Here is a 16,162-nt window from a genome sequence, read left to right on the forward strand (position 1 = left end):
TTTTCCAAAATATTTTAAGAAGTGTAAAGAAGATACAGTCGAAGAGAAGGACCACATGGAGGGCGGGATCCACAGCTAAGGGAGAAGAAAGAAAAAAAAAAACAGGTTCCAAAAAGAGCCGAGATCATCAGGAAGTCCCAGATTGGGTAGGTACCGCATCCCGCCTCCCCCAGATGAAACCCCGGTAACCAGAAGCCTCTACAAGCACAGCTCGAGTATGTGGGAACTAGGACTTTTCCTCAAATCTGCCGGGACTACAGCTCCCAGGTAACCTCTGATTCGACATCTCTCTATATACAAAGTGATCCATGGGAAGTAAACCACCCAGCGTTTCTCCCTGAAAATCAGAGTTAAGTTTGGAGCACGGCCACAGCCCCAGAAACACAAGGACTTAATGCAGAATTCAGCAGCTTGTAGCAGAAAAGTGAACGACTATGCGTTAATCCAGGCCATCATGTCCACCCGGAGGGGAAAGGGTGTTGCCCCATTCGCCCTTTCTTCTCTGGAAAGAAAGATGGCAGCCACATGGGAGACTTGTGGACAGCAGGTATGAGCTGGGGGCGTGGGGGCGACTAAAACCTCATGGGAAGGGGGACGTTCTGGTCCGTCCTTCACACCATACAGAGGCCACCAGTTGCCCCCCACGAGCGGCTCTCCAGCACGGCCACGACTCCAGAACACAGAAACCAATTTCTTAACTATCTGACTTTCAGTAGAAATACTTCCAGGGTCAATAAGTAAAATAGCAGTAATCCAAAACCAACATTTAATTCTTGAACCCAGCTGTAGAAAGCAAATCACTTCACAATGCTTTTTCAGCATGTCTGATTTGGGGGGGAGTAAACTCTAAATAATAGTGGTGAATCTTTTATTGAAACAATGAATCTAATCAAAGCAGATAGAGTGTTAACTAGAATTCATCTGCCTCACAGGGACTGGGAGGGGTGGGGGGTGGGGTTTTATTGGGGTTCTTCATGGTGAAAAATAAGTATTGGTAAAGGGAAATGTGTTTGATATTTGCATGACTGAGACCTAAACCTGAAAGATTTGTCACCTTTCCCACAGTGATTCAATAAATAAATAAAAAAAGAATTGTAAAGAAAAACATTATCACATCAGAATATTATCATTATCTTATATCTGATAATTTATAATAAATTTTGAAGTTTTCATTAAGCTTTGTAAAACTATTTCTTAAACAAAATTAAGTTCTAAGAAAATAAAAAACAAATAAATTCTAAGAGAATAAAGTGAAATAAATTTTTTATTCATATTTTTCCTCAGTTACAACAGTTCCAAATATATATATGATTTTATGTTATGTTAAATAGTCTGTAACAAAGTATAGAATACATATAGTATTCAACTACATATATATTACTCAGAAATACACTTCATATTTACAGATTAAGATATATATGCATGTGCAGTATAAATATATATGGTATAAACAATTTTCAGAAGCTATTTAAATGTAAACTCTAGAAAGAGTTGCAAGAAGGAGGAGACAGGAAATAACGGTGGGACAAGAGTCAAGATCTTTGGATATATCAGTGGTTTAGAGGAGTGGTATAACTATGTCCAAACTACAGAGTCAACACATTGAAAGTAGGAAATCCAAACAAAACCAAACTTAAAAAATGTGCTTAACAAATTCCTAGCTAACCAGATCCAACAATGTATCACACACCCTGATCAAGCAGGAAAGCAAGGATTGTTCAGCACACTCAAATCAATTAACATAATACACCACATTAATAAAAGGAAAGAATAAAATCATATGATCATATCAATTCATGCAGAGAAAGCCTTTGACAAGATTCAAAATCCATTCATGATTAAAAAAAATCCCGAGCTAAAACTAAAACAGCTAACTCAATGGGAAAAAATACTTGCATTCAACACATCAGATAAAGGTTTGATATCCAAGTTATATAAAGTACCCACAAAGATCAACAAAAAGAAAGGCAAAACCTTGTTAACAGGTGAAGAGAATAGATGAATAGACACTTCTCAGAGGAAGACAGGTAAATGGTCAGCAGGCATATGAAAAAATTTTCAGCATCACTTATCACCAGAGAAATCCAAATCAAGAAGACAATGAGATGCCATCTTATACCAGTGAGAACTGCACATTATCAAAAATAGTAGGAGCCATCTGGCAGGAATATGGGGAGAAAGGAACTTTTATCCACTGCTTGTGGGAATGTTGTCTGGTACAACCCTTGTGAAAACTGTATGGAGAATTCTCAGTAAACTTAAAGTTGAACTGCCATATGACCAAACAATTCTACTTTGGGGCATCTACCCCAGAACATAAAAACACTCTCACAAAAGGACATATGTTCACCATTATTCACTCCTGCATTCAATGGTTAAGATATGGAATCAACCTAGGTGTCCAATGACAGATGAATGGATTATGAAAATGTGCCATAAGCACAATGGACTTTTATGCAGCTGCAAGGAATGATGAAATCATGCAATTTGCTGCAACATAGGTGGAACTGGAAGATATCGTGTTCAGTGAAGTAAGTGAGAAGAAAGACAAACCCAGGATGATCTCACTTATCTATGGAATATAGAATACTGGATGAGGAAGTGTACTGCAGTAAAAGGGATAGGCTTAGATCATCCTTGATCTCAGTGCTTAGAGATGAGACAGACAGAGAAACAAAGACATCAAGAAAGAGAGAAGAGAACAAGAAGTAATGGGTTAAGAATCATCAGAGTTTTAGTTATACAAGTGATATGAGTGAGGGGAGTAGCCATATACCAAAAACACGGATTCAACAGAACTGAAAACATAAACATGAGATCTAAGCCGCTATCGCTGGAACTTCATAATTTGCCTGTCAAGGTGCAGGATGGAGTCGGGAATGGAATGGGGAGGGAACACTGGGAACACTGGCAGAAAAAAGTTGACATTGATGGAGGGGGTGGTGTTGAATTATTATATGTCTAAAATGCAACTATCAGTAACTTTGTAAATCATAGCTTTGTAAAGCATATCTATAAATGTGCCTGTCAAGGAGGAATGAGGGAACCTGGGACATTTGGAGAGAAATTGCTATTGCTAGTATTGTGTCTAAAACTCAGATACGAATAACTGTAAATAACAATGTCTTCATAAAAAATAAAAATTTAATTAAAATTAGAGCAACATATCAGTTGTTTGTCTGAAAGGAGGACTGAAAGAAAATATAGGAAAAAAAGAAAGGTGGAGGCCAGTATATCTGGGTAAGAGTAGGGCCACTAATGATAAGGTAAAATTCAAATTGTATTTTGCAACAAAAGCTGTACTGTTTTCATAATAATGATTCAGGCTAGCATGATTCTGTAGGCATCATGGGGTCCTGTCCCCTGTATCATAATGTATTCACCCATCACCAATTTGTGGCAAGCACATTAAGAGCATTATCCGCTGGTAATTTTTATTGTAATTATCACTAACTAGACATTTTCTAACTTTCCAATTGCTACACTCCTGAGGCTATAAATGGTTCACTATTTAGAAGACAATGACTTTTCAATCTAGCCACTGTGTGCAGTTTCTAATATATCAGTCACTCTGGGAAGTCTAACTTTCATCTTTCCACCTTAGGGAAGAAACCTCAAAAGAGAAAACTCTAAGGGATTTATGGGTATCTATATAATTTCTTCACCAAAGAAATTCCTCAATTACAATGTTATTTTTATTTCTATAAACTGCAACCAGTAATTCAGTCAATGATATTATAGTGTACTAAATATTACTGCAGAGTTTTTGAATTAAAGGATCAGATTTTGAACCTTCCTTTATCTAATTTCTATTTGAACATGTGTTATAGTCTTTCATTCACCAAATACTTAAAGTGATTGAGCATTATTTAATGTGTTTAGAGATTATCAAATAATGTAAAACATGTATTTTTTAAAATTATAGTTTAGGTATCATGTATTTATGGACTTGATGTGTATGTCAATTTGTACTGTGTGTATTTTATATAGTAAAATGTCTGAAATCAATTTCTAATATTTACTTAGTTCAGGAAGATCCTCACAAGGCCATTCAGGCAATAAGTAACATTAATTTAAAAGAAGTTCGTCATCTGTAAATTCTGTGGAATTCTGTAAAAGACAACTACAATTTGACTCTTTATGAATGTTTAAGTACTAATCTATTCTACAATAAACAGATTCTATATTTATACAATAAACCATTCTGACTTTATTCTCTGTATTTTCAAGTCCATAATTATCACATTCTTCCAGTTATATTTCCCATTTTCCCGTTATATTTTCACCATTCCCATCTGCTAACTCAAAACTTTTTTATCCTACCAAATCAAAAATATATACATATTGTAAATGTTTATGGAAACAATACTCTGAAATCCCATTAGGACTAATAAAGCAATAGCTATCAAACTGAGACTGTAGTCTATGAAGTATATTTCATCAAATTCTTTAGGGATATTAACAACAATTGATTATGATTCCCATATTTTAGATACCACAACACTGAGGAATGAGGAAAATACAATCAAATAACCAGTGAACAAAAGCATTTGCATTTTTTATTCAAGTGTCTGTTTTTACAGTTTTTGTTCTTTTCTTGATCTAAACATTGTACTTATGTTCTACTTTTTAGAACTCTTAGGATTCAAAACTGAGTTGGGCTAAAATGTAGTAGCCTCTTTATAAGAGAGGGGTTTGGGGTTTTGGCTAGTTAACCAGACTCCCATACTCAGTCTTGTTTCCAAATCTGCAAAGATATAAGATATTAATCAAGAAAAAAAGATGCTTTAGAGACCTTGGTTTAATTTCAGAACTCAAGCAAATCTTATTGTTCCCTGATCTATAATCAGTACTCTTGTACAAACCTCAAGTTCTTAAGATAAACTGGTTCTTGAATTAACCAATAATAATTTTTGTTTTTAAAATTTGAATTCATTTTCCTATCTTCCAACATGTATTAGCCAATCTCAAGGATGTTTTCTTCACATTCCAAAAACACCTTGGCCAAAAGAAACCCAGAGATACTTTGTGGTGTTCTTACCTAAATGGTAAGCAGCCAGCCCTGGTGGCCCTTTTTCCAGCTGGGACATTATAGTTTCTCCACAAAGGCAATATATCTTTCTCTGTTTTCAGTTATCCATAGAGACAACTTGAAAGTATCAAATCCAATTTTCTGGTTTTTGTGTTCTCTCATTTTTAAGAGTGTATGTATGAATGCGCCCGCACCTGGCTGTCCTCGCCGGGGCCCCTTGGAGGGGAGCAGGTTGAGTTTTCCTTCCCGCCCCGACCAGGGCTCTGGCAGCCTAAGACCTCCAGAACCAGCCACCACCATGCCGAGACCACTCTCCACACACATGAAGGTACCGGCAGAGGAACAAAGGCACGCAAGTCCTGGGGCTGAGATCTCCAAGCTCCTGGAAGCACGTGGCCGCATTCGTGGCTGTGCGACATCTTATCATCTCATTCCTACTTTGGACAAACTGGCAGACTACTGAATGTAACCTGCCCACATGGCAAAGTCTGACAAACTCCCCATGGCGTACCCAATATGCCAAATACCAGTAACAATGAAGGGTCTCATTCTCCTAACTCTGAAAAAGCCTTGAATATGGCACTTTTTAACAAAAATCTCAGGGCTAGGATGAAGAAGACGTTACTGGGGCCTGCTTGAGGCAATCGACGAATAATAGGATGGTTGTGATTGTGATTGTGATGTATGAATGGGAAACCACAAGCAAAGAAGTCATCTTCAGGCTAATACAAACCCAAAAGCTTGGGGTTCTAGCAAACCAACCCTGCTTTTTTCTAAAATTTTAAGATGCATGTCTCTAGATCCCAATTACATTTAATATTCAAACATGAAACCCTAAAAATGGCAATTAATAGTTGAGGATTTTTTCTCCCCATTTTTGTCCAAGAGGTGATGGGACTTCAAGATTGCTTTAGAGCAAGTAAAGTGGTATGTATGATATTCTTTCAGTAACAGTACTGCAAACATCAGTGCATAAAAGGAAAATGACAGAGAGAGAGCAGGGGCAAAGAGAGAGAGCAAAAGTGTCTGCCATTGTGGCATGCTGCTGTTGTGTTGGTGGTGGTATAGCAAGAGGGGAAACTAGGAACCTTACTAGTGGGAAATGGACACTTGTGAAGGGACAGGTGTTAGAACATTGTATGACTGAAACACAATCATGAACAATTTTGTAAATGTGTATCAACTTTGTAAATGTGTATCTCACAGGGATTCAGTTAAGAAAAAGATGAAAAACAGTGTTTTTGCCTCAGTGTAGCATTCAGAAGACATTGTCATTTCTGCTATCAGTATCTCTTTCTTAATAGTACTTGAGCTGTCACAACTGAAACACAGTGTAGATTAAGAATTATATGTATAATAGGTTCTAAAGAACCTAGAAGAAATGGATAAATTCCTGGATTCCTATCATCTCCCAAAGCTGAAGCAAGAAGATATAGAGTAGCTGAATAGACCTATTCACATCAAGGAAATTGAAACTAATCAAAAGTCTTCCCAAAAACAAAAGCCCAGGTCCAGATGGATTTACTAGCGAATTTTTCCAAACATTTAAAGAGGACCTATTGCCAGTTCTTCTCAAGCTTTTCCAGGAAATTGAAAAAACGGAAACTCTCCCAAACAGGTTCTATGAAGCCCATATCTCTCTAATACCAAAAGGAAACAAAGACACCACAAGAAAAGAAAACTACAGGCCGATATCCCTGATGAACACGGATGCGAAGATTCTCAACAAAATACTAGCCAATAGAATTCAACAACTCATCAAAAAGATCATACATCATGACCAAGTAGGATTCATCCCAGGGATGCAAGGATGGTTCAACATTCAGAAATCAATCAACATAATCCATCATATCAACAAAAGAAAAGATAAAAATCATATGATCATATAAATAGATGCAGAGAAAGCATTTGACAAGATCCAGCACCCATTCATGATGAAAACCCTTGCCAAAATGGGGATAGAGGGGACTTTCCTCAATATAGTTAAAGCCATCTAACACAAACCTACAGCAAACATCATCCTCAATGGGGAAAAACTGAGAGCCTTCCCCCTAAGGTCAGGCACGAGACAAGGATGCCCACTCTCTCCACTGCTGTTAAATATAGTACTGGAAGTACTTGCAATAGCGATTAGGCAAGAAAAAGATATTAAGGGCATCCAGATAGGGAAAGAAGAAATTAAGCTATCACTATTCGCAGATGACATGATACTATACTTAGAGAACCCTAAAACCTCTACCAAGAAGCTCCTAGAAACAATAGGCTTGTATAGTAAAGTGGCAGGCTATAAAATCAATACCCAAAAATCCATGGCTTTCCTATATGCAAATAGTGAAAGAGAAGAAAGTGACATGAAGAAAACAATTCCATTCACAATTGTGCCACAGACAATCAAGTACCTAGGAATCGCCTTAACTAAGGAAGTAAAGGATCTGTACAAAGAAAACTACAAAACGCTACTTCGGGAAATAAAAGAGGACACGAGGAAATGGAAAAATATTCCCTGTTCATGGATGGGGAGAATCAACATTGTCAAAATGGCAATACTTCCCAAGGCACTGTACAAATTCAATGCAATCCCTATAAGGATACCCACGACATTCTTCAAAGAAATGGAGCAAACACTCCTGAAATTTATATGGAACAATAAACCCCCACGAATAGCTAAAGCAATTCTTTGGAAAAAGAAAATGGGAGGAATCAACCTACCTAACTTCAAGCTCTACTACAAAGCAGTAATAATCAAAACAGCATGGTACTGGAACAAAGGCAGAGTTGCAGACCAATGGAACAGAGTTGAATATACTGACATCTCCTCCCAAACATATAATCATCTAATCTTCGATAAGGGGGCAAGAAAAGTGAAATGGAGAAGGGAAAGCCTCTTTAATAAATTGTGCTGGCAAAACTCGACGGCTACATGCAAAAAAGTGGGCTCAGATCTCTGCCTAATGCCATTCACAAAAGTAAGATCGAAATGGATTTATGTCCTCAACATAAGACCGGAATCCATAATGTTTATTGAAGACAAAGTTGGCAAAACTCTCCACGATATTGAAGTTAGTGGTATCTTCAAAGATGTCATGCCACTGGCCGAGCAAGTGAAAACAGAGATAGACAAATGGGACTATCTTAAACTAAGAAGCTTCTGCACCTCAAAAGAAACAGTGACCAAAATACAAAGACAGCCTACAGAATGGGAAAGAATATTCACCAAATACACATCCGACAAGGGGTTGATATCAAGGATATACAAGGTACTGGTTAAACTATACAAGAAGAAATCACCCAACCCCATCAAAAAATGGGGCGAGGAAATGAACAGAAACTTTTGCAAAGAAGAAATCTGAATGGCAAAAAGGCACATGAGAAAATGCTCTACATCACTAATCATCAGAGAGATGCAGATCAAAACAACAATGAGATATCATTTCACACCACAGAGACTGGCCACATCCACAAGAACAAAAGCAACAGGTGCTGGCGTGGATGTGGCGAGAAAGGGACCCTCCTTCACTGCTGGTGGGAATGCAGGCTGGTCCAACCCTTTTGGAAAACAGTATGGACGATTCTCAAAAAATTAGAATTTGATCTCCCATTTGACCCAGCTATAGCACTCCTGGGAATATATCCCAGAGAGGCAAAAAGGTATAGTCGAAGTGACATCTGCAATTGATTGTTCATTGCAGCACTCTTTACAATAGCCAGAATCTGGAAAAAACCTGAGTGCCCGAGAACAGATGACTGGTTAAAGAAACTTTGGTACATTTACACAATGGAGTACTATGTAGCTGTTAGAAAAGATGAAGTTATGAAATTTATATACAAGTGGTACTACATGGAAAGTATCATGTTAAGCGAAATGAGTCAGAAAGAGCGGGATAGACACAGAAAGATTGCCTTCATCTGGGGAACATAAAGCAACAAAATGGGAGACTAACACCCAGGAATGGCTCAGATTAGTACCAGGAATTTTGCTCCATGGCTTGAAGGCCAGCCACATGTGCTAGGTGAAAAGGAAGCTCAGATAGAGAAGAGAGCACCAAATAAAGGGTGTTGTGAAGACCCTCCCAGGGTGGGAGAGACATGCTAAAAGTAGTCTATAGACCAAACATGATTGCCACTCAATGCCTCTCTGGCAAAACACAGTACCCAAAAGAAGAGAGAGAGAACAATGGGGAATGCCCTGCCACAGCGGCAGGGTGGGATGGGGGGGGGGTGGTGGGGTGGGGTGGGAGGGATGCTAGGACCCGTGGTGGGGGAGGATGGGCACTGGTGGAGGGATGGGTACTTGATCATTGTATAACTGAAACCCAAGCACAAAAATTTATAAGTCTATAAATGTATTTCATGGTGTTTCACTAATAAAAAAATGATTAAATTAAAAAAAACAAAGAATTATATGTATTTTTTATGTAGAACCTGACTTTAACATGTCTGCTAGATGAATAATTCTTGATTCATAGGCATTAAAATTTCTCAAGAACCTGCATAATTCTGAGGTCCTATAAAATATTTAGACAAAATACTCTCACAAATAATTGCCTTGAGCTGTAATAAAGTTTCATAGGCCACTAATTTCAATTTTTTCCTGAACATGGATACTTCCATGGTGGCCAGTGCCTCATTAATTTTCCAGGAAAAGCCTGACGTGAGATGAACATTCTAATCATGACAAGGTAACCTGGATTCAAATTAGATTTCTATACTGACTCAGACATCTCACTTAGGAGAGGCTTACTCATTGTCCAGCAAAAGCAGGCATCTCCTTTGCTGCTGGCTTAGCTCTTCTTGAGTGTCTCTGCTTCTCTACAACTTTGGCATCTAGGTTTTAGCATTATTCATTCACTACCATTTAATTTCCTGTGCACGCATTATCTGAGGAGAGACAATTGCATATTCTCATGTTGATTTATTCATCCAAAGAACAGATAGAAAGATTATTTCCTTCTATGAAGATATTAGCAGAGGCCAGTCTGTGTTACTTTTGTACACTAGACCCAATACATTATCAAGAAGAATGAAAGGTCCTCCAAGAACAAGAGGTACCTGTCATAAAGGCAGGCTGGTGGGTTGGCTAGAAATTGGGGCCATCGGCTGAGGGACGTGGACTCTGGTGAAGGAATTGGTGTTGGACCATTTTATGCTTGAAACTGTTTGTCACTGTGAGTAAATAGTTTTGAAAAGAGTAAGGTCCTTACACTTCTCTGTTTCTTCCTGTGCACAGTTCAAATAGAGAAGCCTACCTAGCCCACAGAGGTGCCTATATGCCATTTCTGAGAACTGATGCTTAGCACCTCTCTAACTTCCCTCTATATTTTGCACTATTTCTCCTGTCATTATTACTAGTTTCTACTATTCCTGTTGATTTTTTAGAGAGAGACTGACTTCTGGATGCCTTTAACTGAGCAGTGTTTTGTTGTTTTATTTTGTTTGGGGCCACATCCTATAGTGCTCCACTGTATTTACTTCTGGCTCTAAGCTTAGATATCATTCTGGACATGGTTTGGGTAATCAGATGAAATGAACCCAGTCATCCATGTGCAAAGAAAACATCCTACATGTTGAACTTTCTCTCTGTTCCCTGAACATCCTATTCTCACTTCTCATGTCCTTTCTCATACTGGAAGCACAGAAATGATAACTGTAAGTCAGGAGTCAGAGAGCAAATGGGAAAGAGCCTCAGTTGGTGTACATCATTGAAATAAATTCTTAGGATAAAGTTCAGATCAGTACTCCTTAGGTAACTTCAGAGTCAGGTGACACGTGAATACACCACCTGTCATGTAACCTGAGCAGTCAGTTTCTATTTTATTCTTTATGCTTTATCATCATGCTGCATTTGGGGAGAGGGAAGGGAGGATAAAATCATTGAGTATTTAACATAGGTAGCGATCTATGAGCATAATTCCAGGCCTCAGAACCCTTACAGTTGTAATAAATGATCCTATTAAAAGATATTAGGTAGCAAGTGATAGTATCATATTCAACCTGAGTGATAATTTAACCTATGCTTACCCTTTTTCTACCCTTTGAAACATTGATTTGACTCAATAGTTTAACCTATGGAGGGTGCAATTCTCAGGCTTAACTCAATAATTAACCTATTCAGAGTGCCATTTGTGAATCATAGTTGTGATTGCCATATTTATAATATGTATAATATAACCCATGGATTTTTCTGATCCTTTTTTCAATCACTCTAATATTTTCCTCTCTACAGATAATTTTTAAATAGATATCTTGCTTATAATATCCATTTCATTTTTGCATGCATGATAGTAATACAGATGATAAAAAAATATATTCAGCATTTAGATTACCTGGATTTTAGTTTTATTAACCTCCCCACCCTTTTGTGTCAAATGTTTCATCCTTAGAAATGCATATTAGGACTCCAGAATTCCAGAAAACTCAAGCACATAGGGTAGTAATTTTTACTTGGCTGCTCAAGTCATGATTTCATCTCTAATTGCAAGCATGAAATTTGAGGTGCCAAGTTAAAATAATTCTTGTATTATCTCTCAAGCCCTTGCCTTGTTTTAAGATAAAAATCACTATTCACTTTTCTGTGTATTCGTCTCTGAATTTGAGATGGTGATGGTGACATTGATGCCAATTATCTGAAGTCAATTATATTCTCTGAACCATACAGTTGAGAATAGTTGAGGGCATATTGCAGGCAGAGGAAATTTCGACTTATGCCCTTTGCTCGATGTCATCCTTTTCTCCATAGGTCTCAGTTTAGGGGACCGGAGATGTGGACCCCCTCATGAATGAGGAGAAAATCGGTCTTCAGGACCTCTCTTCTTACATATTCAGTCCTGCCTTAATATGTTCTCTTTGCCATTAGCCTTATGTGACACATTTTGATATCTTCTACCTTTAATAGTTAAGAAAAATTTATATAGAAATAACAGGAAATCAAAACATAATCATCTATACAGTTGTGCAGTTTGATTTTAATCAGGCTGCCTCCACCAGGTACAGCATAGGAATGATCTTGTATTAAGATGAATTGAGAAGAAATTGAACATGGACATAGATATTAAAATATATATGTTATTTAATGTCACAGTAAAGACTTCCATATATAGACTTTCCCTTTGATGAAAGCCTAGTATTGGAGGGGAGACAGATGTTTCCTTCTTTGGTTCTAACCTTCTTTATTCACTCCCAGAAGCAAAGAGTTTTCTTGACCATATTATTGTTCCAGAATGAGTAGGAGATGGTAGACTTCATGAAAGTAGCCCTTACCCACAAAATTCTTGTTTGTCCCATGGTATGTCCTGCCCAGTACTTTCAACTCTCCCAGTTTGACATATATATATATATATATATATATATATATATATATATATATATATTTGCTTTTTGGGTCATGCCCGGTGATGCACAGGGGTTACTTCTAGCTCTTTCTAGCTCTGCACTAAGGAATTAGCCTTGGCAGTGCTCAGGGGACCATTTGGGATGCTGGGAATCGAACTCAGGTCAGCTGCGTGCAAGGCAAACACCCTACCCGCTGTGCTATTGCTCCAGCCCCTGACAGTTGTATTTTCTTGTGACAGTAAACTAGTCAATCTTTTATGCTTCTAGCAAGTATTCCTTCATCACATAAATCACACATCAATGTTTTCTTTTAATATTCTTCTTTTTCTATTATATCCTTCTAGACTAACTCTTCATCAATCTACAGAAAGGATACTGCCTCTACCCCTTCTTTGACCAAAAGAGTAAACACAGAAAACTCACTTCCATACATGAAGTTTCTGCAAAATCCTTAACTTCTGTATGCTTCTCTGCTCAGAAGCACTTCACTGAAGCTGGCTTTTTAAAGTAATGTGCACTGACCTCATAGTTGATATATTCATGGTGCTCAGATAGTTTTTTGATCATAATCCTCTTCTAAAATTTTTAAGAAACAATGTATTTCTCACCTCCAAACTTCCTTTACTCTAAGATGACTCGAGAATGGAATAGTGCACAAGTTTCTGGAGTTTGCTTTAAATTGTCAGTTACTCACCAGGATTCTGCACCCTCAGGTTATGTTTATATAAACCAATTACCTTCAAGGATAATTACTTCATCTCAAAGGAAATGTTTTTACTAACTCACTTTCAATCACATACGTAATAACATCTCTATATAGATATGCATGAGTTTTTGTCTGAGGGAAAAGTTATTCTTTTGATTTAAAAATGCCTTAAATATGCCTGTATTTCTGCATATTACTTCAGAGTGCATCACTCTCCATAAATAAAATAGCTTCTTCAGTCACCAATAAAGATGTTATTTTTTATTTATATGGTTATAATTTTTAAAATTGTATTAAATTCTATACTTATAAATTTAAAATTAAATTATCAAAATTTCATCATATAAACAACACATATTGTACAAATATTTAAAACATTTTTATATTTTTCATTCAAAAATATATATTAATGTAACTTTTTGAAAGGGTATAAAATCTTTCATCACTTATTTATTTCATCACATTTTCCTGTCATGAAAATATTCTAAATATCAGCTGACTTGAATATAAAATATGAGAAACGTTTTTATATTTACGGTACAAGTTAGTTTCTTTCTTCTCACTATATTCAATGCCTCAATCCTTAGAAGTTATATCACACACTGAGAGTTTGAACTACAATCTTAAAATATCTCACCCACCTCCCAAGGTATTTTTCTTTCTGAAGTAAACCAATTATGGGTATGAGATTTCCAATTGTGTAGTATAATGAACAGGAAAGTTAAAAAGACTTTCAAGATAAGATTGATAATATTATTGCTCAAGTTATAAGTTTGAAAAAGTTTCAAATTTCTCAAAAACAAGGCATGTAGCTATTTAAACATTTTTTTTCTTGACTCTTTTTACTTATCATTTTCTTTGGTGCTTTATTTTACAATACCAATAACTATCAGACTACTTTCTGACAGTTTGTAAAAAGAATTATCTTCTTCCATATTCCACTTGTCATCTATCTCTATATTGAAAAATAACAGAGAAGAGAAAGGTGGAGGGATAATGGGACACTAGTGGAAGTGAAGACACATTGGTGGAGGGTGTTGCTGAAATGTTTCAAGTTTGAAGTACCATTGAAAACAGTTTTATAAACCATGGTGCCTAAAACAAAATTTAAAATAATAATAACATAAATTTTGAAAGTAAAAAAAATTCAAATATAACAACACATGGACTGGAGCAAGAGTATAGCAGCCAGAATGCTTTCCTTGAATAATGCCAACTGGGGTTCAATCCCTGAGGCCCCATATGGTTGGTCCCCCAAGCATGATAGGAGTGATCCATGAATGCAGAGCTAGAAATAAACACAGTGCACCACTTGGAGTGGCAAAAAACAAAGATTAAAACTTATTCTGAACACTGGACAGCTATAAATCCTTATTCCTAAAATATTTGAAAATAAGCACACCTTAAAAGGTTCAATTTTTAGGGTATGTTTATAATAAACATGTAATTTTACATTATTTGAATATTTAAACATATGTAGATAACATCTGACATAATGCAAATAACCAGTCTTTCTGAAGACTTTCTATGAAGAACTATACTATCTCTGGGGTAGATTGGATTTGTCAAATTGTCGAGGTTCCATAGCTGAGACTATCACAAGATTCATTTAAATAAAATCTTGTGTTTTACTTGTTTTTCATCCTCAAATCTCTCCTCGGCTGTTTTAAAGGGCCACCGCCCCCCCCCCCCCCCCTGCACTGCTCATAAAGGAGTAGAGAGAAGTTAGGGCCTTTGCAGTGATTCTTGGAGAATCCTAGGCCAGTGGTTCAATTCAAGGACTGGAGGATGTAGTGATGCTTGAGCTCTTGTAGTACTGGCCAGTACCAGCCCATCTCAGTGGTCTCCAGGTCTCCAGATCTGTACTCTATGTCCAGGGAACAAACCAGGGTTGGTTGCATGCAAGGCACTGTACTTGCAAACCACTGTTATTTAGTCCATCTCTTCAACTTTTTAGTCTACTAAACTATTAAACAGCATATGTTTTAAGAACTACAGTCTTTAAGAAACACCTAGATTTTCAGAGGTGTTATTTAGCTTAAACTTGTTAAATCATATGTACATAGATAGTACTCTTTTTGTTCATTAGAAATAGTGAAGAGGAAAAAAGAAATAATGGAGAGAATATGTTCAAAAGGGGAATAGGGCAAGCAAAAGACTAGAAAGAGAAAAGAGATGTTCTCCTTTTCAAATTAAAACCTTACCAGTGTAAAATGGTTGTACTAGGAAAAGTAATAGACTAAGTTACAATGACTGTTACTTTAAAAGTTGTTATTGCATATATTTAGTTGTACTTAAGATTACTCTTAGACACTATTTGTTTAGACAAGGCATTAAAATGTGCTATAAATGATTGATTAAATAGATATTTTAATGTCAATGCTGAATGGAGGGTGAACACTAGAAATAAGTGGGCAGTGTCTTAACTAATCTTTGAAATTTGAATATTACAGAAGAGCGATTAACTGCTATCTAACTGGTTATATTAGGATCTCTACTTATAAATAGCAATAATGTTATTTGAATTTGAATAACTCCTACTTATTTTTTATTACAGTTAAATGGTAAATTAATATTAAGAATCATTTTAAATGTCACTTCTAAAATCAATTATAGAAAATATTATTATTTTATTGCACCATACAGTAAGTTAACTTACTTGTGTTAGCAGGTAAATACTTGTGAAAATAAAGAGGAAACAAAAACATGAAGAAATAAAGAGCACCACCTTATAAAGTAAGGAACACTTTAGATTTTTATTTTAAGTGTAATATAATTTTAACATAATTTTTAAAATTTTCCACATACCTTTATGTAGACAGGATTTTAAACTAATATTCCTATTCATTTTTTTTTCTTTTTGGGTCACACCCGGCGATACACAGGGGTTACTCCTGGCTCTGCACTCAGGAATTACCCCTGGTGGTGCTCAGGGGACCATATGGGACGCTGGGAATTGAACCTGGGTCGGCTGCATGCAAGGCAAATTCCCTACCCGCTGTGCTATTGCTCCAGCCCCCATCCTATTCATTTTTGTTCCCATGTTTTATTCCTTGTATTTTTGCATAATGACTTTGTCAAATAAACATCATTGT

The sequence above is a fragment of the Sorex fumeus genome, unplaced genomic scaffold, assembly GCF_029834395.1.
Source record: "Sorex fumeus unplaced genomic scaffold, SorFum_2.1 ptg000034l, whole genome shotgun sequence".
Taxonomy (NCBI): Eukaryota; Metazoa; Chordata; class Mammalia; order Eulipotyphla; family Soricidae; genus Sorex; species Sorex fumeus.